The sequence below is a fragment of the Gorilla gorilla genome, chromosome 17, assembly GCF_029281585.2.
Source record: "Gorilla gorilla gorilla isolate KB3781 chromosome 17, NHGRI_mGorGor1-v2.1_pri, whole genome shotgun sequence".
Lineage (NCBI taxonomy): Eukaryota > Metazoa > Chordata > Mammalia > Primates > Hominidae > Gorilla > Gorilla gorilla.
Genome location: NC_073241.2, coordinates 102594074 through 102619489, shown reverse-complemented (window position 1 = coordinate 102619489; position 25416 = coordinate 102594074). Strand labels below are relative to the sequence as shown.

The window sequence follows — 25416 nt, the reverse complement described above, 5'->3', positions numbered from 1 at the left end:
AGGGAGTAGAACCTTGTTCTGCCCTCTAGAGTCCTGCTGTTTGGAATAGGCTCAATTTTTTATCAGTCTGAACATTTTTGATCCAGGTACAGAAATGTGATCTTCAGATTATGCATACTATAAATATTCATCATCTCCTCTTTTTCAAGTATTTAAATAAGCATTATATTTGTATATCAATGCTGCAGGAAAATTAAGTCTTATTTTGGTGTGGCATAAAATTTCATCTAGGCAAAAGGACATAAAAGAAAAGCATTTGTTTCATAGATATATTTACAGAAAATATACAATAGCCTTAAACTCTTTTCTGCTCTTTAAGCAATATGAGAATACATACAAAAACATCTTCCTAGCCCAATATATTCTTTGATTTCGATATGCACTTCTTAAGTTATAAATGGTTTTAAGGACTTTCCTTATACTTTCTGAGAGTTTCTAATTTTTCTCTATTTTCTGTAATCATTAATTTCCTTTACTAATTTCTGTATTGAATCTATTTTCTTTTTAAAAAATATTTTCTCTGAACTTTTTCCAAATTAAAGCTATAAACCCCATTGCCTTATATTTTTCAAACGTTTCAGTGTCTCATTTCATATTAGTTTTAATTTTCTTTTCATGAGATTTAATTTTTATGGAGATTTTTATTTGTTCCTTTATAAATTCCGTGTCTTCCTGAGAAAGCCTTTAACATTTCAGAGTTAGAAATAAATTTATCCAAATTACTTCTTGTGTTTCGAAGGTTTTATTTCATTTAATCATTTAATATTTGACTGGTATTAACATTATTCCACTGTAAAATGAACTTGTATAATTTATGATTATTTATATAAAAAAGCTTTATTAGTTTTTCTGTTGCTAGAAAAAATTTATTATTTTTTTCTGTTGCTATATTTAAAAATCAAGCTAAAGCAGCCACTCCTACCATCACAAACACACACACACACACACACACACACACACACAAACAAGCATGATTCTGTACATACACACACACACACACACACACACACAAATTAGGACCTTTTTCTCCTTAAATCCCAGCAATCATTGTCACTACAGATATCATAAACAGCAGGAACAAATGCTCAAATGTGCCCTTAGGGCAGCCTCGCTTGCTCTGAAAGCCATAGCCTTATGGTAGGTATAATTCCAACACTTTTTAAAAGTGAGAATTAAAAAACAAATTAGTTGTTTTTACCAAGCTAGCAAAATTGATAAGGAAAACACAAAATACTTTATTATTGTGTATGTCTTGATTTTATAACTAGAAACCCAAAGAACATCCATTATTAAATACCCACTCTTCTGCACTAATTTGAAATGCCGCCTGTAGTCTGGAACACATTTCTGTTCTCAATGATATTTTCCAGTGACGACCACACCGATGTCTATCCTAGTCACTGCCCTTCTTTCTTCCGTGACGTTGACACTGCCCCAGTGAGAGACGGGTCTGTTCCGTTCCCTCGAACCGGAGCAGACCTTTGTATCCAGCTGGGCTGACAGACTATAATGAGAGTGATGCTATGTGACTTCTAAGGCTGGTCTGTAAGAGGCTTCTCCCTTGTTACCGTCTTTCTTGGGAAATGCACACTGGGAGTCCTGAACCTGTAAATTAAGTCCAGTTATCCCAAAACCGCCAATGAGAAAAGAGACCATAAATAAACTGAAGGAGATTCCTGATGGGAGCCAGGAGTCTTAGGCCTCTGCAGTTTGAGTCTTCCCAGTCTGGGGTTCCGACGGGCAAGGGTGCCCTTCAGATGCCTCCAGGGCTCTAGTGGTTGGAGCTGACACCAAGAGGATCCCAGACAAGCTGCCTCTTCGGAGTGCTGCCCAAATTGCAGATTTGTTATCTAAAATTTGAAAGTGGTGTTTCCTATGACAATTAATAATGGAAGCTATTTCCATGTATCTTTCATTATTTTACTATAACTCATTGATCTACATTTTTATTCCCCTGTAGATACTAGCTTCTAAAAATTGCTCTACCTTTAAAAGATCAAATGTAGCAGGGAAAAAAAAATTCCTATTACTCAAAATATCCTGGGTTTTTTTGTGATTTCTTTTTTGCTTTTTTTCCCAGAAAACCAAATTAATTTAATATCTCCTAGCAAAACAAATCAAAACAAGCAAACACTATTTAGTTAAATTGTTATCCCACTGAATGTTCAGAAGAATTAAGAAATAATTGCTAGAATCATTCCCTAAGCTTGAAGAGCAAGTTATGCTTTAAAATTTTAAGACATATGTTTTGATTTAAAGAAAACGTTTTACAATTGTATTTGTATAAGCTAATATAACACAGAGTATTTCCTTGCAATAAAAATACTCAATAGATTTAGTTATTATTATAGGCTTGTGAGTTTTTTAAAATTTTTGTCTTGATAATTTAATTCCATTATATTTTAAATGGTTATTTTGTTTTATCTATTGATTTTGTATATTAATTTTATAACCAGTCATCTTTTTACCTTCTTTTTCCATTTATAAAATTTTAGATTATTTTCTTTGGGTTTCTAGTTGTAAAATTGGGACATATAAAATAATAAAGTATTTTGTGTTTTCCTTATCAATTTTGCTAGCTTGGTAAAAACAACTAATTTGTTTTTTAATTCTCACTTTTAAAAAGTATTGGAATTATATCTACCATAAGGCTATGGCTTTCAGAGCATGCGAGGCTGCCCTAAGGGCACATTTGAGCATCTGTTCCTGCTGTTTATGATATCTGTAGTGACAATGATTGCTGGGATTTAAGGAGAAAAAGGTCCTAATTTGTGTGTGTGTGTGTGTGTGTATGTACAGAATCATGCTTGTTTGTGTGTGTGTGTGTGTGATGTGAGCAGTGGCTGCTTTAGCTTGATTTTCAAATCTCAATTTTCTGCACTCTAGCTATGGAATTTGCTTGTCTAATGAATATATTGTGAGGAGATAAGATTTTTAGCACAGTGCCTGACAAGTAATAAGCAGTTAGTATATGTTCTCTCTAATATAATTATCACTAAGTGTGTACATTTTAGCTTTATTTTTTTGAAAAGGATTGTTATCTACGTAGATATTGAGCTTTTTTTTGTATTTGTTTTGTTTTCTGATTGATCTTGTAACTGTGATGGAGTAAATGCAAATAGGATTATTTAGATAAGGAAAATATTTTTGTTTTAAGTGGTCTTACATTCAAAAATTATTTTTTTAAAGATTTATAAGACCCTAGATGGTTTCAAACTTAAAAATATTGAGGAAAATTCCTCCTTGATAAAATAGAAGAATGTTTCTCTTGGATCATTTGTAAAAGGATGTTACTTTAAATTTGTGTTACTTCTGTAACATGATTTGTAGATCTTTATTTTTCTTTCGTTGTTTGTGATGGGGTCTCGCTCTGTTGTCCAGGTCAGAGTGCAGTGGCATGATCACAGCTCACAGCAGCCTCGTCCTCCCGGGCTCCAGTGATCATCCCACCTCTGCCTCCTGCAGGAGCTGGGACTATAGGCACAACCCCACTGTGCCTAGCTAATTTGATTTGTGGATCTGATCTTTTCATATCTGGATATAAAATATTTAGTATATTCTGTAGATCCTGATATATATCTTAACGATTTTGGCCAATAAATATTTGTTTTATAGAATAATTCAACTTGACTGTATTGTACATATCATGTTTTCATTTTTGTAAAATAAATGCCAAGAAGTGCAATTTCCAGGTTGTCTTGTAGTTGTGATAGTTGCATGTTTGTTTATTTTGGAAACCGCCAAACTGTTTTCCATAGTGGCTGTACCATTTAACACTCCCATCAGCAAAGTTATGAGTAATTCAGTTTCTCCATATCATCACCAGCATTTGGTGTTTCACTATATTTTATTTTGGCTATTCTGATAGGTGTATAGTAATAGCTCATCATGGTTTGAATGTGTATTTTCTTACCAGGTTGTGATTTTCAATTATTTCACAAGTATTTTTTTGCCATCTATATCTTCCATGAAATGCTTAATCATATCTTTGGCCCATTTCCTAACTGAATTTTTGTCATTGTTGAATTTTGAAATTTTTTTCTATATTCTAGGTACTAATCCTTTGTCAGATGTTGTTTTGCAAATATTTTCTTCAAATATGTAGGTTGTCTTTTTTATCCTTTTCACAAGAGCTCTCACAGAACAATAGCAATTAATAATGAGTTCTAATTGATCCATTTTTCCTTCGATGAATTGTGCTTTGGGTGTTGCTATGCTTTGTGGCTCCTGAAGTTCACGTGTTAAAAACTCAATTCGCAATGCTATGTTGAGAGGTGGGACCTTTAAGAGGAGATTAACGGATGAGCATTGTTACTGCCTGAGTGGGTTAGTTATTGTGGGAGTGGGTTCCTGATAAAAGAATGCATTTGGCTCCCTTCCTTTCTCACAGGCATGCTGGCTCTCTTACACTTCCACCTTCCACCATGGGATGACGCAGTAAGAAGGCCATCAGTAGATGCCAGTCCCTCAACCTTGAACTTTCCAGAGGCACAACTGTAAGAATGAATCTTTGTTCATTATAAATTACCCAGTTGCAAGTATTCTGTTATGATAGTGTAGCACAAAATAGATTAAGATGAATGTCAAGCATTAGAATGTTAGTCAAGCTGTAAATCTCAAAAATTTTTCTCCTATGTGTTTTTCTAAAAGCTGATGGTGTACATTTTACATTTAACTCCATCATCCATTTTGAGTTAGCTTTGTATAAACTGTGAAGTTTAATTTGAGATTGTCTATTTTACAGACGTTAATTGCTTTAGTAGCATTTATTGGAATGGCTTTCCTTCCTCCATTGAATTGCCTTTGCATCTTTGAAAACAATGAATTGGGCATATTCATGTGAGTCAATTTCCGAGCTTTCTACTGTGTTCCATGGATCCATACGTCTGTCTCTCCACAAATATTACCAAATCTTGACTGTAGCTATATTATGTCTTGAACTATGGTAGACTAATTTTTTCTGTCTTTTTCTATCTAAAAATTCATCTAACTACTATAGTTTTTTTGCCTTTCCATAAAAATATAAAATAATCTCATCTGTATTTACAAATAATTTTTCTGTCATTTTGAGATAAATTGCATTAAGATTGTATATCAACTTGGGGGAAATTGTCACTTTACTATGTTGAATCTTTAAATCCATTAACACAGTATGGTTTTTGATTTCTTTAGATCTATGATTTCTTTCATCAGCATTTTGTAATTTTCGACATATATATCTGTACTTGTTTCATAAGATTATGCAAAATGGAGTATTTTTTCTTTGTATTGATTGTAAATATTATGTTTTGATTTTCAGTCTTCACATATTCAATGTTAGTATATAAATATCTTGGTACTGTTTGGATATTTGACCCCTCCAAACATCGTGTTGAAATTTGATCCCCAGTGTTGGAAATGGGGCCTAATGAAAAATGTTTAGGTCATGGGGGCAAATTACTTATGAATGGCTTGGTACCATCCTCAGGGGAATGAATGAGTTCTCCTTCTAGTACTTTCCATGAAAGCTGGTTGTCAAAAGAGGCCGGCCCCTCCCTCCTCCCTCTCTTACTTCCTCTCTTGTTGTGTGATCTTTGCACATGCAAACTCCTATTCACCTTCTGTTGTGAGTGGAAGCAGCCTGAAGTCCTCACCAGAAGCGGATGCTACACCCATGCTTCTTACGCAGCCTGTGGAATTATGAGCCAAATAAACCTCCTTTCTTATAAATTATCCAGCCTCGGGTATTCCTTTATAGCAACACCAAATGGACTAAAACATGTGAATAATTTTTGCATGCTTATCTTGCTTATCCTACTCATTTTGGGCTTTTCTTTTAAAGATTCCTTGAAATTTTCTACATAGACAAACATGTCATCTGCAAATAGGGATATTTTATTTCTTACCTTTTCCGCGGTATTTTTTTAAACTTTCTTTTCAGACATTTTTGTTCTGGCTATAACCTCCAGTATTAAGTTGAATTAGAGTATTAAATAAAAGCAGTAAGAAAAGATATTCATTTTTACTTTTTTTCTGCTCTTGATGGAAAACGTTTAGTCTTTCCTGATGAAGTGTGAAGTTAGTTAGCTGCAAGTTTTTTTTTGCAGCTGTCCTTTACAATTAAAACTTTACTATTTGTAGATGACATTTATCAATATTCCTTCATTCCTAGAATTGCCAAGAGTTTTTGTCTTCAATGAATGTTGAATTTTGTCAAGTAATTTTTCTGCGTCAATTGATATGATCTTGTAATTTTTCTTTTCTAAACGTTAAAGGTAAATTATATTGGCTTTCGATTATTGAGCCAGCCTTGCAACACTGAAATAAACTGCAGTTGCTCATGTGTAAAATTCTTTTATATATATTGATAAGTGCTATTTGTTAATATTTTATAAGAACTTTTACATTTTTATTCACAAGGGATATTGTTCTGTAGTTTCTTTTTTTCATTTTATGTACTGTCTTTGGTTTTGGTATCAGGGTAATGCTGACTTAAATTTAGTAATGATAAAATGAATTAGGAAGTGTTCCCTCCTCTGATGTTTTTTAGAAGAAATTGTATAGAAGTGATGTTAATTTTTGTTTAAATGTTTGGTAAAATTCTCCAGTAAAATTATCAGCATCTGGATATTTTATTTTCAGAAAATTTTAAGATCATGAATTGTATTTCCTGAATAGTTAAAGGATATATTTCATATTGAGTGAGATGTGGTACTGGGTGCTTTTTGAGAAATTTTTCAATTTTAAAGAAATTTTTCAATTTTATCTATTCGTCAAATGTATGTGTGTAGACTTTTTCATAGATTTTCCTTATAATCATCTTGACATCTACAAGGTCTGTAGTGATTCCTCTGTTCCATTCTTATTGGTGACATCTCTTCCCTTTGTTTTCTTTTTTGTTAATCTTGATGTAAGTTTGTCAATTTTATTGATATTTTCAGGGAAATTGTTCTTTGGACCATTGATTTTATCTTTTGTTTTTCTATCTTCATTTCAATTGATTTCTGGTGTTTTATGATTTTCTTTTTTCTCTGCTTTAGGTTTATATTGTTCTTTCTTTTCTAGGTTTCTGAAACAAGAGTTTAGATTATTAATGTATGTCTACCTATTTTTAAATAAACTTTTTAATGAATTGTTTTATATTTACAGAAATATTGCAAAGGCAGTACAGAGAATGTCTGTTCCAAGTTTCTCTTATTATTAACATCTTACAATATTAAAGCATATTTTTCACCGTTAATAAACCAGTATTCATACATTATTATCAACTAAGGTTCATTCGAATTTCCTCAGCTCTAATTGTCATTTTTCTGTTCTAGCACTTGATCCAAGATACTACATTGTATTTACTTGGCAGGTCTCCTTAGACTTCTCTTGGTGGTGGTAGTTTGTCAGACTTTCCTTATTTTAATAATCATGACAACTTTCAGAGATTAGGAAAAGTATCCCTACTAATGTGTTTTAGAATGTTCCCCAATTGGGGTCTGTCTTATGTTTTTCTCATGATTAAACTATATTAATGTGTTTTTGAGAGGAAGACAGAAGTGGAATGCCATTCTGTTCACATCATATGAAGGGTGTTTGTTATAAAATGACTTAACCCTGTCAACACTAACCTTATTTACTTGGCCTGAGGTAGTGTTTCTCAGGTTTCTGCACAGGAAAATTACTGTGCTCTTCTTCATTTCCAGAGTGCACTCCTTAGAAGGAAGTCACTATAGATATCCCACGCATGTGGAGAGGGGAGCTATGATCCACCTCATTAAGGGCAAGGTAGCTATATGAATTTGGATTTATTTTGCACAGAAGATTTGCCTATTCTTCCATATCTATTTACTTTATTCAATTTTTTATATCTTCATGGATTCATGTTATTTCACTTAATACTTTGGGTTATAATCCAATGCTATTTTATTTATGTTGCTGCTCAAATTGTTCTACCTTTGGTTATTGGGTGCTTTTTCAGTTAACTCTTGTATTCTTTGACATAATTCCCATTGTGTGTGTGTGTGTGTGTGTGTGTGTGTGTGTGTGTGTGTTGAGCACTTTCTTACTTTCTATTACAGCAAAATGGTCCAGGTTCCTCTTGTATATTTTCTTAACAAGTTTTAAAATCATTCACTTCTCCAATATGCTATGGCTCTTTTTATTGGTAAAGATCTCAGTTTGAAGTTTATTTACTGCTGCTAGGATGTTATTCACTGATATGAGGATGTTATTCACTGCTACTCCCAGGCTTTCTCAGTTTAAAGATCAAGGGGATATATATGTGTACACTAACTCATGTTAATATCTACACATGTCTGTAAATATTTCTGTCAGCATCTGTATCTCTATTAAGCTGAATATGTGTTTATTATGATGTATACAACTTTAGTCCATTTCTATTTGCTGTGTATCCTTGTCAGTAATTGGTAATGGCAGTTATTGGATTTTAGCCATTCTAGTAGGTGCATATAGGTACCTCATTGCTTTATTTTGCAATTGCATAGTGAAAAGGACAGGGAACATCTTTTCATATGCTCATTTTCTATCTGTATATCTTATTTGGTGAAATGTCTGTTCACAGATTTGGCCAGTTTTATAATTGGTTTGTTTGATGTCTTATTGTTGAGATTGAAACATTCTTTGTAAATTTTAGATACAAATTTTTTACATATATGTGTTGTGAAAACATTTTCTCTAAGCTTGTAGTTAATCGTTACATTCAGTTAACAGTATCTTTTTCAAAGCATAAATTATTATTTTATAATTAGCTTAAAATTATAACAAAGTTATAATATTAGCTTATTCTTTCTTTCTTGGATTGAGCTATTGTTTTCATATATAAAAATCATTACTGAACCCAAGATATTATATATTTGTCCTGTTTTATTTAAGAAAATTTACACTTTTGTACTTTACATTTAGACCTATATTTTATTTTTCATCCATTCTGACAATCTCTGTCTTTTCTTTTCACTTTTAAAGCAATTATCAATATATGTGAGTTAATATTACCCATATTTGTTTCTGCTTTCTACCTTTAACAGATGCTTATTTTCTGCCGTCTTGGGATTTGACAGAAGATTTTATGATTTCCTCTGGTCTTCCGTCTTCACGCATCAATTCTACTTCTTTTGCACATTTTTGTAGTCATTTCCCTACAGTCCGTATTCTACATTTTGACTGGATCTATGTCCACCTTTAAATAGACGATTCCTCTTTATAAGCAGTGCAGTGCCTTATAAGAGAGTATTCCCTATTTCTCCTTCCCACAACCCTAGTGGCATTACTGCCATTCATTTCACTTATCCATACACTATACATATTCATTCAGTGGATTTGTGGTATTATCACTTTAAACAGTTATTTTTTAGATCAATTAAGAATAACAAAAATAAAAGATTCTGTTATACCATTTTTTATTCATTCTCCAACATCCTTCCTTTAGATAGATTCCCACTTCCAACCTACATAATTTTTCTTTCCTCAAACAAAATCATTTTTTGAAGGACAGGTCTGCTGGTATTTTTATTCCTATGTTTTGTCTATTCAAGCAAGATTTTGGCATTTTTTTTACTTTTGAAAGATAATTTCATTGGATATAGAGTTTTGATTGGTGCTTTTCTTCTTTTAACAGTTTAAACATTTCATTCCATCATCGTGTTCCCAGTTTCTATGAGAACTCCACTGTCATTCTTATTCTTGTTCCTCTAAATGTGAGGTGTTTTTTTCTCCTTGGGCTTCTTTGAAGATTTTTCTCATTAACTGTGGTTCGCTTATGACATGCCTAGGTGTAGTCCATTTTGAGTATTATGTAATGAGACACCAGATCTTATTTCAACCTTCTGTTTTGGCTGGATTTCCTCTGAAACTGCTCTGGCAGCAAAGGAGGAAGGGTTACTCCCAGCTAGGGTTATAATTCCAGGTCCCTCACCTGGCCGCTGGGGAAGAGGCTCCGCATTACTGCGTGACAGAGATGCAGGTTCTGAATCACCTCTAGGCCTCTACTGAGACGCTCCATCTGGGATGACTAGGAATTTTGGTTTCTGCTCACCACCTCCACAGAGACGCTCCATCTGGGATGACTAGGAATTTCTGGTTTCTGCTCACCACCTCCACTGAGACGCTCCATCTGGGATGACTAGGAATTTTGGGTTCTGCTCACCACCTCCACAGAGACGCTCCATCTGGGATGACTAAGAATTTCTGGTTTCTGCTCACCACCTCCACAGAGACGCTCCATCTGGGATGACTAGGAATTTTGGTTTCTGCTCACCACCTCCACTGAGACGCTCCATCTGGGATGACTATGAATTTCTGGTTTCTGCTCACCACCTCCACAGAGATGCTCCATCTGGGATGACTAGGAATTTTGGGTTCTGCTCACCACCTCCACTGAGACGCTCCATCTGGGATGACTAGGAATTTTGGTTTCTGCTCACCACCTCCACTGAGACGCTCCATCTGGGATGACTAGGAATTTCTGGTTTCTGCTCACCACCTCCACTGAGACTCTCCATCTGGGATGACTAGGAATTTTGGTTTCTGCTCACCACCTCCACTGAGACGCTCCATCTGGGATGACTAGGAATTTTGCGTTCTGCTCACCACCTCCACTGAGACGCTCCATCTGGGATGACTAGGAATTTCTGGGTTCTGCTCACCACCTCCACTGAGACGCTCCATCTGGGATGACTAGGAATTTTGGTTTCTGCTCACCACCTCCACTGAGACGCTCCATCTGGGATGACTAGGAATTTTGGTTTCTGCTCACCACCTGGCCTCCTTTGACACACCCAGCGGGGAGGCAGGCTGGGCTCCTCATTACTGCTAAGTGGGGGTAGAAGTTTAGGCTTTCCCCCGTGGCAATGGAGACCTGTCTCCTTACGTGGCCCTCTCTGACTCCAACCCATGGGAGTGAGACATGCCCTGTAAGGGGCTTTGGCGGCCGTGGAGTTGAGGAACAGTCTATCTCACCCTGTTTGGCTGGAGTAGCGTGGTGTTGCCGAAAGTCTTCTGTCTGTGGAGGCTGTACCTTTGGCCCTTTGGCAAGAGAGCAGTCTTTGGTTAGGATTTCCAGGTTGCTGGCTTCTTTATCTCCATTTCTGGGATATATGTGCCAAATAAAACAAAATGAAACAAAAACCAGGGAACACACAGTCATATAGTTCTTTTAAAGCACTACATGGCCAAGGTTTTCAGCCAGTGTGCTTTCTTCTTTTCATGTTTTAGAGTCTCCTTATGTTTATTTTGTACACAATATCCTAGGTTTTACTAAATGGGAAGAATAAGGAGAAGTATGTCTACTATCTTTCTATTCTAACAATATTTTGTTATTATATAATAAAGTCCATTTTAATATTATTGAGAGATATTTATTTAGAAAATGCTTTTTAATGATTTTAGGTAATCTTCACCGATTTCTATGTATTTTTATTCTTCTGCATGCTAACATTTCTCTTTTATGTGTGTTGTATCTATTTCCATGTGCCAGGTTATTTCCTAAACTGGCATTTTGTTATTAGAGCTAACATAATCAATTTAGAGCCATGAGAGAAAAGATCTTTCTTTCTCTCTCAGTAGATCTTTTTACGGTCTGATAGGAAGATCGGGAGTTCAGAGGGCCTTCATTCAATTGTAAATCGTGCTGTTTATTCTCTAATCTTATTCTACGATTTTTAAAATGGCAGAGTTGAATGTTTATTCTGATAATACCTGTTTTATGAGCCACACTGTAGCTTGGAAGCATCTGCATCCCCTATACTTTGTGACATGTTACATGGGTATTGCACGAGCAATCCAAGTATTAAGAGCAACCCAACCAAGATATTCCTATTGATGGCAAGCCACTGAATTTGAATGCAAACAATAAAAACACAGGTGATGAGCTGTCAAAAGTTATGCATTTTTGATCGATAACTGCATTAAAACACTATTGTATAAGACATAGCTCCAGACAGACAATCGCCTTGTGAGATTAATCTAGATTCACAGGTGAGTACTATGTTTTAAAAGTCAGCATTCTTTACATGCCAGAGTTGTCAGTCTTACAGTTTATTCAAGGATAAATATTGGCCACTCCACAGTCTGTTGCATGTATCCTGAAAAGCATATTGTCATCCACTTATGACTCCCTCTCATGTTAAATGGAGTAGCTGCACCTTTGAAAATGGTGCATTGATTACCTAATTTTCCTCTTCCCCCTAAAGCATCCAACATTTGTGTTTCATTTGTAGTGCTACTTTCCTTGCTCAGAAGTATGGACTTCATTTCATCCATTTCCTCAAGCCAATTGATGGGCTGAGTGATTGGCAGTGGATCTGATTGCCAGGTTTCATTCACCCATGAGCTGTACACACCTGTTCCTCTGCCGGTTCAATAATATTCTCAACACATACAACGCGACTCTGATGACAAAAGCTCCATAGCTTGATTGAATTCCTTAGTGCCTCTTTTCTATGCCTTTTTCTGAGATTCCCACTCTTATTAACCCTTTCAGTTGTATACTTCCCTACATTTCTTCTTTAATGATTATTTCTTTGCACATGTTTAGAAAATTTGCATTACAAGACTAATATTTTACTATTTCCTTACATTTTGAATTCTCAACAAAAATCACCCAACTACCCCCCTGACGTAATTCTTAGCAGACCACAAATCCAAATAATTTTCATTCTAATGTCATATCTCATACACTTTGTAAGGAATCTATTTCTTTCAGCCTCCCATTCTCAACACTTCACATTGTACAGTGCTCTCTGTTTAATGATTCAAAGCACTGAAAATGTTTTAATGATTTGTTTTCTTATTTTCCACATTATCTTTAATTCCATAAATGTCAAACTTGCCTGGGCCTTTGACAAACAAGCTAGGAATATTAAAGCCATAGATACACAATTTTACTTTAGGTTTAGTTATATTGTGATTTAAAAGTTCAAAATCTCAGTGGTTAAAACAGTAAGGCCTATTTCTTGCTCAAGCTGCAAATTCATAGTAGGTTGGCTGAAGTTCTCCTCCATCTTTTTCATTCTGGGGCCATCATTATCTACTTGTTTGTTCACTGATAAGCTTTTATTTTTCTCTCTTCTCTATAGAAAAAAAAAAATACTTTCTCACTTTTTCTTCCCAAACCATGTAGCCATTTTTAACTATTCCATCATCAATTAGTTTCTAGCTAATATTCTCTGACCAAGTCTAGTGACTTCCTTCCTCTTATCGTTTTAGCTACTTTTTATGTACAATCCTCCCTGATAATGTTCACGTTATATTCTCTAGCTGTAATGTGTTTAAAAGCATGCGTGTGTGTTTATATGTGCGCATATATGTGCATATTCTCTAGATGCAAACAGAGGAGGAATTAATACAGAAACTTAGTTTGCTTTCTCTCAGAATCTAATATGGACTTTTGAATGAAGTATCTACATATGTCCTTTTGGAATCATTGATAGGAAAGCATTTGATCTCTTAGAGAAAATGAATAAAATGCAGTAATATATAGTTACCATTGTCAATGAGGCTCAGAAAAGTAAAATAAAATAAATACAGATGCTTTGAAATAATATAGGTACTACTGTACAACATGTTTACCAATTACTGACTACAACTATTGGATGTGTTTTAAGAGTATTTTTGTTCTTAATGTCTTGGTTGTGGCACTGAATATTTGTATTTTGAAAGTTTTATGTTCACAAAAAGCATGTTGCTCTGTTTCGTTGTTGAGCTGGGTTATAATTACGTTAATTCTTATGTTTACTCATTGGCTTTTAGCATTTCCTAACTTCAGTGATTAGATTAAATTATCCTACCCTAAACAAAGTTATAGTTTTTCATTCATATGAGTGATTCTTTTATCATAGTTATCCCTTCTACTAAACTATGACAGCTCTAAGGGTAAAAGACATATGAATATTTGGCTGTCATTGTATTCCCGGAGCCTAGCATAGAGTACCTTGTTGAAAAATATTTTTGATTTAAAAAATCAATACAAAATATTTTTGTAGGTACTATTTTGTAGCTATCTATCTTGTAAGGAGCAGATGATATATATATCCATATGATCTAGATGTGAAAGAATATTTCAAACAATTTAAACATTTAATGATATTTTATTTAAATTTTTCTCATTGTGTTCGTCTTGTGAGATTAAATTTGACTCCAATTAATTTTGACATTAATAAAAGGGCTAGCACATATATTTATACATATAGTCACTGTGATAAAAGCTAAGACCTTTCAGTTGCAAATGGTAGCAAATCAAGTTCAAACAGAATGGAGTTTACTGACGCATGACACCAGGAAGTACAGGGATAAGGCTGACTTAGTTAACAAATACACACAAAAGTACAAACAGTGTGAATGTGAATATGATTAGAAATTTAATCTCTCTCTAATCTCTATCATTTATTCACTCTCTTTCTCAGAACTGGCTTCATTTTCAGATTGTTTCCTTTTAAAAGTTGGCCCAGGCAACTGCCATGTTAAATCTTTCTTATCCAGCAGTGAAAGGTCACTAAAGCATCTTTTTCTAAATAGCAGCTGCAAAATTCTCTGGTAAAACTCTCTTTGATCCATGATGTTGTGCCACATCCAGATCCCTGATTCCATCGCTGAAGTGATTGGGCTCAGCCTTGCGACCACAGAATGAGAACAGCCTCATGTAAACAAGGACTCAGATGGGAGAAAAGTGGTTTCTGAAATGGTTGCTAAGGAAGCAAAACTGTGATTGCTGCAGTAGATAAGATAAGCGGGGGAGGGGTGGTCTCATTCCTGACCCCCAGGTGGGACACAACAACTTGTCTTTCATACCCTTAATGAGAGGACAATGCCTCGTGACTCATTTTACTTTTCTCAGAAGGTTTTTAGTTTAAAATATCTTTGTTTCTTTCTCAGCAGCAGAACTAAGATTCAGCTCACCTTTTACTTAAAATTCTCTGAATCCAAATACCAGGATGTAGTTTTCTATTAAGCACACAATTGATTTGTAGCTTTTCTCTCCGTTTTTTTTTTTTTTTTTTTTTTTTTGGAGACAGAGTCTCGCTCTGTCGCCCAGGCTGGAGTGCAGTGGCGCGATCTTGGCTCACTGCAAGCTCCGCCTCCCGGGTTCACGCCATTCTCCTGTCTCAGCCTCCCGAGTAGCTGGGACTACAGGCGCCCGCCACCACACCCGGATAAGTTTTTGTATTTTTAGTAGAGATGGGATTTCACCGTGTTAGCCTGGATGGTCTCAATCTCCTGACCTCGTGATCCGCCCGCATCGGCCTCCCAAAGCGCTGGGATTACAGGCGTGAACCACCGCGCCCGGCCAGTTTTTCTCTCTGGTTTTCTATGTACATATCCCTGAAGTATTTACTATGTGTATATCCTTTTCTTACCTGGAGTTTAAGTTGATATAATCTTAAACTATTGACTGGCTTTTATATCAAATAGCCATATTATACTCCCTCCTTCGTATAAAAACTACAGCATAACTTGAAACAAGTTATAATGTGTTTAAAGCTATTGCACTCATTACTCATTGATTTACCTTTGTTAATCAACTTATATATGTATTTTAAAAATCAAACATATTATGAAAACAAGTGTTGTCTTCTGGGGAAATAGAAAGACAGACATAAAGTCATCTTAGTCGTTCCAGGAACATGTGGTTTACTTGAGAGCATAGTCACTGGAGCATTGCCAATACATAGTACTGCACGTCCAAGCCAGCGTGTGATCAGAAACACACAGATCACAAATCCCACAGGAGTTTTCAGAATTATGAAGGAGGCCTTTCTGGGATGTTTAGATGAGGTAGAATTCTTAAAATGAATCATATTTTAGAAGGTAGTGGGAAGCAGGAGAGTTGTAAAACTTGATGGGTAACAATGTTCATTTTTAAATAATCTGTATTAGCGAAGCAGCGTTGTTGTCTGGGGTAAATACTCGAGATTTGTTGTCTTAAGGCCATGAACAACTAGGATGCAGACACACAGGGTGAGGTTCACAGCGGAAGTTTAATAGGTGAAAGAAAGGAAAGAACTGTCTCTGCTGCAGGGGGAAGGGTCCCTGAGAAATGGGTTGCCACTTTCTGGGTGAAATGCAGTGGATTTTATAGATGAACTTCAGGAGGTGGTGTCTGATTTACATAGGGCACAAAAGATTGGTTGGACCAGGTGTGCTATTTGCATAGGATGTGAAAAACTGGTTAGAGCTAGGTGTGCCATTTGCACAGGATTTGAATACCTGGCTGCCCCACCCTAAACTTTTATTTATTTTTATTTTTATTTTTATTTCATTTTTTTGAGACTTGAGTTTTGCTCTTGTTGCCCAGCCTGGAGTGCAATGGTGCGATCTCGGCTCACCACTACCTCCACCTCCTGGGTTTAAGCAATTCTCCTGCCTCAGCCTCCCGAGTAGCTGGGATTACAAGCATGTACCACCACGCTGGACTAATTTTTTTGTATTTTTAGTAGGGACGGGGTTTCTCCATGTTGGTCAGGCTGGTCTTGAACTCCGAACCTGAGGTGCTCCACCTGCCTCGGCCTACCAAAGTGCTGGGATTACAGGCCTAATCTTTTATTATACAGATGGGCTGTCTGCCTGGCCGGCGCCATGTTGCTTGGTTCTTTATTGCACACGTGGTAACAAAGAAAACGGGAGATGGAGCCTCCATGTTGAACATGCCTGGTTTACAGGTGGCCCTTTTCTATTGGCACAGTTGCCAGCATTCCCCTGTGCAAGCTTTCCATTTCCTTATCTGTGTCTGAAGCTCGATTTTTCAGGCTGCTCTTTGTTAGAAAAGAAATGATTTGGGGGCTGCTTTTTATTAAAAGGGGAATTCTTCCAAGGACTCTTTTACCCTTACTCTGTGCCTAAGTAATTTCTTTCTATCTCCCAGGTCAGTAGTATGTGTAGTAATAATGTTTACTTTCACATACTTGTTTGACAGAGATTATAGTTGGACTATAAACGATTTTCATAAGGAGTTGTATTTTCAGGTGTTGACAACAAGTCATAACTTAATTTGTCCATAGTTAGCTCTTTGATTTGTAAACTAATTAATGATACCATATTAACTTTGAAAACCAGGATTTTCTTTCAAAATTTACTGTAGAAATGTTGGATAAACCTCATACCATTTAGGATGTTAGAACCAGTGAGTCATAGCTAAAATTAAAATAATATAACTTACCATCCATTTAAGTGATTTGTATTATATTTATTTATTGGATAATACATTTTTTTCCTAAAAATTGTTTTTAAAGATGTTTGTAACATACTACCTCATAAATTTTATGTGACTTAGCCCATTAATACTAAGGAATAAAATATTTAACTACATTGTTTCTGGACATGATATTACTGAATTTTCCTTTAAGAAGATAAATTCAGGAAACATGACTATAAATTAAGACAAAATATAAAAACTCTGTCATGAATGCTGTACAAATTATTCTCTTAAAATGCTGAAATATTTCCAGAGCCATCTGTAGCATGGACAAAACTTGAGAAGTAGGTTAGTGTGATCCTCACTTTTCCCTAGAATAAGGGTATTTTTATTCTTCCGGTTAACTTCCCATCTTGCCATAAAAGTCACCATCTTTAGATACCATGAGGACCTTAACATTCTGTTTGGCTTGACTTCTTAGACATATTTTTTCTTAACGCTGTAGCCCTGACATCCTTTTACTTAGAGGATTTATTTTAGAATACTTGTAAGTTTAAATTGTTTTTCTGCCCCTTTGAAATATAAGCATTTTTTGAAATCTCCTCCCTGTTTTCAGAGCCAGGCAATGTCTTTCACAGTGACCTTTGAGGTGTCTCTTAGACATGCAATCGTCGGCCAGGCATGGTGGCTCACGCCTGTAATCCCAGCACTTTGGGAAGCTGAGGTGGGTGGATCACTTGAGGTCAGGAATTCAAGACCAGCCTGGCCAACATGGTGAAACCCCTCGTCTCTACTAAAAATACAAAAATGAGCTGGGCGTGGTTGCGCGCCTGTAATCTCAGCTACTTGAGAGGCTGAGGCAGGATAATTGCTTGAACTCTTGAGGTGGAGGATACAGTGAGCCAAGATCGTGCCACTGCACTCTAGCCTGGGCAGCAGAGTGAGACTCCATCTCAAAAACAAACACACAAAAAAGAAATGCAATCATCGGGAAGATGGTGCCTCTGTCTTCCAGCCTCTGTGGGAGGGTAGGTGCCTAACCTCTGTGGGCATCTTGCTCCAAGTTGAAAAATTTCCTCCTATGATGGAGATAAAGAAAATTTTACTTTTACTGTGGTGAGAGGCCAATTAGGAAACACAGATGACCTAAGATTTTCCCCACACCAGCTCTTAAAACTTTTCCCTCTTTTTCAAGAAGCTGAGCTCAGACTCAGTTCTGATTCCTCTTCCTTAGTGCAAGAGTCTGGAGTAAAGTTTTCCGTGCCTGTTTAAATTTTCCTGGTGCAACTTCTACTTTGATAATATTCACTCATTATATAGCTCTTCTCTGTCTCTTACCTTCTGCTTCTCTGTAGCCATCCACACATCTATTTGCATTGATACCTACCTTCGGGCATATAGAATGGCAGTAATGAAAATAGTTGCCGTCTATTAAAATACTTGGTCAATTGGGTCATGTTAAAAGTCAGAGTGTGACCTATAGTTTACATGTTCAAAGGGAATTTTTTTTTCTTATTAGTGTTATCAAATAGTCTTTTTACAGATGGTAATCAAATTCTTCTTTAAAAGCTAATTTTAAGAGTATAAACTTTATATGCAGTCAATACATACATCATTAAGTATCCATGTGGGTCCTAAGATTGCTTTATTTACCTCCACATATGCCATGTTGATGTGATATTGTGAAAGGAGAATACATCTCAGGACCTCAAACTCACTAAGCCAAAGGGAAAAGTCAAGCTGGGAACTGGGCCCCACAAACCTGCCTTCCATTTGATTCCTAAATAAGATAGCTACAAAGATAAAAAGCTACATACCTCCCTCACAATTCCCTCCCCCCGCCCCCCCCAACACAAAATTCCTTGTGGGACCCAAGATCTTTCCCCTAAAACAGTTCTGTTGAATTTCACCCTGGCAATGTAAATCGACAGTGTATCTTTGTGGGTACAGGGCAAAGGAGAAAACTCAAAGTCATGCCTCTGCTCACCTGAGACAAATGCATATCTGTTAGCTTCCTGTGCCCTATTGTCTATGTTATCTTGTGTAAAAATGCTGATTCACTGAGCCAGATGAAGGTGTAAGTAACTATTCCTCTAATCCCTGTCACATGTAAATTGTGTATTCAGTGAAAGGCTGATCAAATATTCAAAAGAATGCAACCATTTTGTTTTTCTATCTACTAACACATTTTACAAATATTTCTCTTATTCCAATATCTGCCCTTTCCCCTTTCAATATCGAAGCCTTCAAAGTCATCTTTGGAGAAAGGCATAGACCTGTCTCTTGAGTGCACGTCCTTAACTTTGACAAATAAACCTCATGAAATGATTGAGACTTTCCTCAATCATTATTTTTAATTTAAAATGTAAACTGGATATTCATAAAACTAGAATGTTTTATTTATTAACTTTTAGCTCAAATTTTAGAAATAATTTTAAACCAACAGTGAAGTACAATAGTAGTAAACAACAGCTGTATATTTTTTATCCAAATTCACATATCATTACCATTTTGTTCCATGCTTTTATCACATACTCTTTTTATACATTTCATTTCTTCCAGTTTGTCATTTGTCTTTCAACTTTGTTTTGTGTTTTTATTTATTAGCCAGGCTATTGCTTTTAATGTAAAAATATATTAGCCTGCTTTATATTATATTTCGGCTCTGTATCATGTTTAGAATACTTTTTCCAATTTAACCTCTCTATAGAAAAATTTACTTATGCTTTCTTTTAATACTTATGTCATGTTTTACATTTATATTATTGGTGAATTTCAAGTTTATCTGTGAGTTTGGTTTAAGGAATGAATCTTATTACATCATTTCCCAGGTGACTATCTGGTTGTCCCAGGACATTTGATAAAAAGTTCATCTTTGCCCCAGTATTTTGAGATACAACATTTATTATTTACTGTATTACTGTGTCTATTTCTGGAATTTTTAATCTATCTGACTGGTCTGGTTTCTGCATACCTGTGCCAAGCTCTTTTTTTTAAAGAGGCTTTGAAGTACACTTTAATATCTGATAGGGTTCATCACTTCACAACCTCTTCCTTTTGGGATTTTCCCTATGATTTCTGTGTATTTCTTTTTCCATTTGAATTTTTATACACTTTAGACTCTTATTGCCTGGTCAAATTATTGGTCTATTTACACTAAGACAGGATAGGTCTAAATCCTATCTCATTGAATTTATACATTAACTTAGTGTGATATGACTTTGTATCAAGCTTAAGACACATTTTTATTTTTTGAAGGGTATATTTCATATTAGCTTAAAAATAAAGAAAAAGATTCTGAGCACAGGTTCCAGGATGACAGACAGAAATGAAAATGAAATCAACTTGTGGAATAGACCCCCTAACAACACATACTCATTGTTAATTGTGAAATGGTTATTAAGGGAAGCACTTGAGTAGCTTTTCTTAATACTGCATGAGAGGGGGTAGCTTCTATTGTTGTATAACCTGATTATGAAGGAAAAACTAACTACAAATACGTTCATCTTTTAGTATGTCTCTATCTTGGAAAAAGAAAGCCTAGACCATATATTCATTCATGGGTACGTGTGTGTGTTTGTGTGTGGGGGTGTGTGTGTGTGTGTGTGTGTGTGTGTGCCTAGTCAGTCCATTAACCACTATGCATAGAGGATAAATGATGTATAAAAACAGAAAAGGTGTCCAGGTGTGGTGGCTGACGCCTGTAATCCCAGCATTTTGGGAGGTCAAGGCGGGCAGATCACGAGGTCAGGAGTTCGAGACAAGCCTTACCAACAGGGTGAAACCCCATCTCTACTAAAAATACAAAAATTAGCCGGGCCTGGTGACACGCCTGTAGTCCCAGCTACTCAGGAGGCTGAGGCAGGAGAATCAGTTGAACCCGGGAGGCGGAGGGTGCAGTGAGTGGAGATCGCACCACTGCACTCCAGCCTAGGCAACAGAGGGAGACTCTGTCTCAAAAACAAACAAACAAAAAACAGAAAAGGTAACTCCGTTCAAAAGATCCCATTCTAGAAGATGAGTTATGTATTTGCCAAATAGGTGTAAACTTGTGACTTTCTTGAGGAAGTGACTTTTGAGCTAATATTTGAAGGCAGAGAAGGAGATAAAATGGTAGGCAAAAGCAAAGAAGAAAGTTGTGGCCAGTGGGGAGACGATCTGGAAACAGGAAGAATGGGGTCAAGGAGGAAAAAACGGAAGGCCAGGGTGTTTGGAGTGCAGAGCCCTACCGAGATCACGGTTTGAAGTATGGTAAAAATATTCGCGGTAGCCAGACCCTATAGATGTGTGCATGGCTTGTTGAAGTCGTTTCTGAAAACCACGAAGCCATTGATTGGACTCAGTTGACGTGAGGAGAGGAAAACATAACCCGGGCTTGAATATTAAAATAATCACTTTGGCTCATTTTTAAAGAACTGTTTTTAAGACAGTTTTTAAAAGAAGAGGACAAGTTTGTATATGGAAGGTGTCCCCGGGTGGCTGCTGCAGATGTCCTGAGAGAGGTGATAGCTTCACATGGAATTATGGGGAAGGAAATGGTGCACATTTAAAATGGAAATAGCTATGGTGATTTGGAAATGCTAAGGGCTGGAACTAAGTTTAATCTTAGGGAATGAAAGGATTGTCATACCCATTACTGACACAGAGAACTCTGGGGGAGAGCCCGCTTTGGGGTTAAGGATGCAAAGGCCAAAGTTGGCAATATTGAAGAGAGAGAGATTTCAAGTAGGAAGTTGCATATGTAAGTTTGGAACTCAGAGGTGATATCTAAGTTGTTTTGTAAATAGACATATCTCACAATCATGCAATTTGTAAGTCTTTTATTTTAATGATTAATGGAGTTTCTGAAAGAACAGTGATTCTATCCACATGAACTTGATCATAAATGATCTGGAAGCTTGTGTTTTAGGTCAACTGTGCAAATATGGGAAAAGCACACGGCAATTCATAGGAGGATGATTTTCAGTTAGATCCATCCTATGGCCTAAAGGTTTGAGAAGAGCAGAATTAGAGGTACAAGACGAGTCTGTGTAGAAATAAAACAAAACAAAAACAAAATTTTGTTTTAGAAGAAAAAAATCCATATCTGACTAGTTCAGGAGGATTAGATGGTTCTCAAATGTCACGAAGAACTAGATTCTAGACCTTTGACAAACGAATTCACCTTGTGGAAACAGAGGGCTGTTAAATAGAATTTGAGAGATAAGGGTTAGATGAGATAATGTTTGAGACTTCTTCACATTTTAATATGCTACAAATACATTATTTCTGGTTTTCTTTAAATGTCCCCTCCACCCTGACACACACACACACACACACACACACACACTCTTACACCCCTAATTTTCAACTTAGTTTATAGCAGAGTTTGCCATAGCAATTTATACAGCAATCTTCCTTACAAGATTCTGTTATCAATTCACATAAGATGAAAATTATTGAGATTGCTTCAGAGTACCAGTATTTTTTTTTTCTCCAAAGGTCTGTGAGAAAGTATAATGTTCTCAAAGGTAACATTTCCCAAGAGGACACTGCCTCATTACCGTTCCTTAAAAGCTGTTGGGGTTTCTTGGACCATGAAATGTGGTTTTAAAAAAAAATAGAGAAGGCATCCTTGTTTTTCTTGGTAGGCGATCATTAGCTTTAAGTCACATACACTTATTACTCATATTATTTATTGTCATTCACACTGGGTAATCTAAGTAAATTAATAAAACATTTAATACATTTAGATATGATATATTATGTGTGTATAAGATTGGGAGCAAAACTCGTATAACTATGATGCAAAACCATTACAAAGCAATATCTTGCACAAATATATATATGAAAAATCTGATTAGAATAAATTTTTATCAATTAGAAATCAATTTGGTGTTTCCTAAGTATTTTCTGGATGATTTTGTCTGTAGTAAAGTATTACATTATGTCTTGCATCAAGTCTCATGAATGTTTTACTACTCTCCTTAAATAAATTTGTAAGTAGCATTTGTGTTAATGTATCAGAAATCAAGCACCATAGTATTTAGTTGATACACCATATTTGGTATGTACTATAAGATATCGAGGACTGCCATTATTTCATCTGTCATGTTTTCCAGATTGTCAACTCATTACTAAGTGTGTTTTGTTTAACTCTGTATCCCAGCATGTCTGGTATAAGTAATAGTGGCACCGGGCGTGGTGGCTCACACCTGTAATCCCAGCACTTTGGATCGCCTGAGGTCAGGAGTTCAAGAACAGCCTGGCCAACATGGTGAAACCCCGTCTCTACTGAAAATACAAAAATTAACCAGGCCTGGTGGTACGTGCCTATAGTCACAGCTACTCGGGAGGCTGAGGTAGGAGAATCGCTTGAACCTGGGAGGCAGAGGTTGCAGTGAACTGAGATTGAGCCACTGCACTCCTGCCTGGGCCACAGAATGAGACTCCATCTCAAATAAATAAATAAAAATACAAATAAGTAGTAGTGGCAGAATGGATACTTATTGATACAATAAACAATCTAGGGACCAGTTACATTTTCCAGTCCCTCTTAAACACTCCTGGGCCAGGGTAAAACACTTAGCTGCCTGCTTAAGAAATGCTTTCTCCTGAAAGATACGAATGTGAGAATGTGAATGAATCGATGCAGTTTGCTCTCAAGACCCTCTTCAAAAAATTTGCCTTCCTGTGCCTACCAATCCAAAGCTATTGTATCATAAGTTGTTCCTACCCAAAACTGCTTTAAAGCCATCTGGATGAGAAATAAAACATTATAAATACCCTTCCTGAATTTTTTCTCTTTTGAGATACTATGTTCTAGCAAAGTGGTATTCTTCTTCCCTACAGTAAATCTTGTAAAATGTACTCATCATGAGGTTTTTCTTTTGATCTGGAAAATGGTATCCATTGTACAACTATGACAATCTGGATGTTCCAACAAGATCAGATAGAAATATCCTCAGCATCACATTTCAGGCCCTTTAATCAGAAACAGCTCACTTCCCTGAGGCCCACAAAGCCTCTGACTACAATGGTAATAAGTATGCCCTGTGTTTTGACTAAACTGAAATGTCCTTTCTTGAAACTCTCAATTAGGAATTTCTTTTTCATGAATCTTTTGATTATCTGAATGGGGGTGAAAACTCTAACCCATGGGGAACAATTGATTGGTAACCAACCTCACTACACAATCAGTTCAATTTTGTTTTTTTGTTTTTGTTTTTTTTTCTCTGCATTATTTGTTAACCTATAAAAGGAATTTCAAAGGGAAAAGGGTGCTTGTAGATCCTGCAAATTCCTCTCTTCAGACTGTCTACATTGCTGGTCACTTCAGAAGGCTGCATTCCATCAGCCTCTTTATAGAACACACTTAGATTGAGTCACCTTTTCCACGTAGCAAAAGGGCTTTCATCAGTCTTAATGTTACTGAGAACAGCTTTGTTTTGTTTTGACTGTCTAGACAATGTGCCATAGCTCTGGCTGGCAGTGACTAGTCTTTGGTCATGTTCTGGAGCCACCTGGTTTGCACACGTGTCGTTTTCACCAGCAAGTACTATTTTTATGGCTGTTCACCATTTGGCTCTACAGTACAAACACTTGCCTGCTTCATCTTTTAACATACGTGTGTAATGCCCCGGTGGGATTCATGGCTGTAAGGACGATAAGAAATTGCACTGGCCATGTAGGGGAAGCTCGACATGAATTATGTAGTTCATTTAAAATGCACATCAAAGAGAGATCACTTTGTTTAACATAAGTGAACTCTCCCTTCAATTAGATACAACAGTTACTGAACTATTAATATGTATACAAGAAAATTAATGTGGTTGGATTCTTAAGGAAAGCATTACAGTATATTAAAGGTGTAAATTCAAAGAGACTCATAGTTACTGAATACACTAAAATAGTTAATATTTTAGGTTAAAATGTAAACTTATCACCTAATTTAATAATGATGTTATACTAAACACACACATACAAGTATATTAAGATTAAATTAAAAGAATTTGCTGCTTGCCCCAACAAATATTTGCTTCTGGAAGCTAAGACTATGAAACAACTATTTACTTACATAAATCAAGTGAATTCTTCAAGATTTCTTTCAAGACATTGTTCTGTGCCTCCCAATCCAAGCTAGGATGTGATAAACTAAACTCCACCCATAGATAAACTTTACCCTACAAGTTTCATCCCAGAACCACTCAGCCGAGCCTGTCAAACCTCATGAATACCTTTCTCTAATTTCCTCATATTGAGAAACTGCTAAGACTCTATTAAGGTAGCATTCTACCTTTTAGTAATTCTAATAAATTTAGTTTCTT

At 36.0% G+C, this 25416-nt stretch overlaps 1 long non-coding RNA gene across 2 annotated transcripts in view; it reads left to right on the top strand.

The window, feature by feature from the left end:
• LOC115931454 (uncharacterized) overlaps nt 1–25416 on the top strand; it is a 110334-nt gene that overhangs the window by 4207 nt on the left and 80711 nt on the right. For both annotated transcript variants that reach the window (XR_004067945.3, XR_008673491.2), the window contains exon 2: nt 4391–4496. This is a non-coding gene — a long non-coding RNA (uncharacterized lncRNA). The remainder of the gene's footprint in view (nt 1–4390; nt 4497–25416) is intronic.